The sequence below is a fragment of the Penaeus japonicus genome, unplaced genomic scaffold, assembly GCF_977035675.1.
Source record: "Penaeus japonicus unplaced genomic scaffold, GWHDUDI00000001_assembly GWHDUDI00000009, whole genome shotgun sequence".
NCBI lineage: Eukaryota > Metazoa > Arthropoda > Malacostraca > Decapoda > Penaeidae > Penaeus > Penaeus japonicus.
In genome coordinates this window covers 43026378-43028877 of record NW_028234411.1, presented here as the reverse complement: position 1 = coordinate 43028877, position 2500 = coordinate 43026378, and the positions used below count along the sequence as shown (strand labels likewise).

At 37.0% G+C, this 2500-nt stretch overlaps 1 protein-coding gene across 1 annotated transcript in view; it reads right to left on the bottom strand.

Annotated features, from left to right (window-relative positions):
* LOC147471402 (uncharacterized) overlaps positions 1-2500 on the bottom strand; it is a 19595-nt gene that overhangs the window by 14036 nt on the left and 3059 nt on the right. The window lies entirely within an intron of this gene.

The window sequence follows — 2500 nt, the reverse complement described above, 5'->3', positions numbered from 1 at the left end:
AATTTAATTGATGACCGGCATCACGCATGTGAATAAAACAAGCATTCGATTCCCTCGCGTACCTGACATCGCGTTTATGTTCACATATTCTCTTTTCCAACTCTCTTCCCGTTTCACCTATGTAGAACTTCGGACATTCCTTGCTTTCGCTGAAGAGGAACTTTCACGAAAAAGTTCGAAACATCGCAAGTTTTTCCTTTCATTTAGTGGCAGTGTTATTAATTCTGTTATGTGCACGTTACTGTGTTTGTTTGTTTTTGTGTGATTCATAACTTTAAAGTTCAACATACGATCTCAGTGAAGCTGTGCATTAACGCAATAACATGCAAGTGTTTCATAAATTACATCGTTATCTTTTTGGATATAGATATAAATATATATATATATATATATATATATATATATATATATATATATATATATATATATATATATATATATATATATATATATATATATATATATATATATATATATATATATATATATATATATATATATATATATATATATATTCACATATATTGTAGATCCTCTCTGCTGATAATAACTCGGGATAATAGTAACATTTATCACTGGATATTTTGAGAATAGCTTCTTATATTTATAGACATCTGTTCAACTCTGTTCTGGCATGAAATGAACTGTAACCAACACCAAGGAAGCAGCAATTACTTCCATAAATAGATTACTCTTTACTGCCAAGCAAGGCATTTCAAGTGTTGTCAAGTCAAGTCAGTGATGTTTTTTTTTTCGAACCTATCCACATGTTTTGTTTACAGAGGTTGTGGCACTACGTTCTTCGGGTGCCTCAAAGGTCGGCTTCTGCTTTTCGGTTTATCTTGTGACTCATTATTTGTTTGATGGCTATGTTTTTTTTCTTCTGATTATTTTACTCGCTCCACATATTCTGATTTTCTTTAAAACCTAATTCGGCTTCTCCGAAAACTGTGAGGTCATAGGTCTTGCATTCATTCGTTAATATACACGTATTGTCGGTTTCATTTGAGCACGCTTGTTCTTCATACAGGGAGAGACTGGAGGATCTAGTCTCGAGTGTTGAGTCTTGTCCCTTTGGCCCGAGTGTAGGTTGGAAGGGAGGATAAGGTCAAGGCCCTCGAGATTCTCTGTCTCAGTTAAAAATCGCTGAACTTTAATGCCCATGGAAAAGAGGACCATACTGGTAACACTCATCTGGTGTCACTGGAGGCTTCCAGTATTTTTTCTAAATATGTCTGTGCTCTGGAAACATCAGGTATACAAACCAAAAATTGCATGTCACTTGATCAACTGGATGCCATTAGATTAAAGAGGCCTGGAGATACTATATGATAGGGACATGGGTAGTGACAACTTGCAACTTCTTGGCAAGGGCAGGTTGCTGATTTCGGTTCACCGTTCGTACGGAGAAAAAACAGCTGGATCACAGGAGGTTCTCAGGTCATGGGGAACAGAGTAAGAAATAATAATAATAAACAAGTTGCTTAGACTGGTACTCTCTTTCATTAGTCCCTATCATGACTTAGCTAGAAACAACCAAACTCAATATGTGAACTAATTAGGCTTAAAAAAAAAATTATATGTCCCCTCCCTATACCCATGGCTAAGAATGGTACCATTACAGATAGGCCATGTAGATTAGGTATAAGGTCAGATGTATAAAAATCAAGTGGTCCACAAAGATGCGAGTGCAAGGCAGGCATGGATGAAAGTGAAGTGTTGTTCGTCAAACAAAGCTAGTATGTGGTTGTTCAGGTGCGAGGAGAGGATAGTTGTGACGTCATTTAATGAGTTTACAGTGTGAATGATGGTGTTCAGTGATGCTAAAAAGCCTTAAGACGAACTTGATGGGATATAACCATTTCATCATCATTGAAATCTAATCAAAATTGAATTCTCATACCACTGATATCTGGTCATGTTATTGCATTTGTTTGTTGTATTGATTAAAAGTTGATTGATAGCAGCAAGAAATCCATTTACTAGTGTGTGTTCGTTTAAGTATTCGTGGCATTATGAAGCATGAGTGAAGAGACGATAAGAACCTAACTGGAGAAGAAACTTTTAAAATTCATTTTTGGGGAAAATGGTGCTTCTTATATCTCACTTGTACTATTTTTTTATTATTTTTTTGAGGGAGGGGGTAGTTTGGCATCAACTGAGGCTGTGAGCTTTTGATCCCATTGATGCCATCACTGAAAGCTGTGAGGTCTTGGAGTTTGACATCAAACTTTAAGGCTGATTTAGAAGTCAGCAAATAATGTCGACTGGAGGAACACACCAGTTTCAATTAACTAAAATCAGATGACGCACTGGTAGGTTGTATTTTCAGCTGGCATTTGAGGGTAGAGATTGTAAGAAATTGAAGTACCTTTTGACGAGTTTCATGCAGCTATACCCCCCCCCCCCAGTCATCCCCATCCCCCGGTTCCCTTGAACCTCTTCGTCCACCTGAGTAAACCATACAAATGCCTCCTAGCATTGGGCCCGTCTCCTCTTA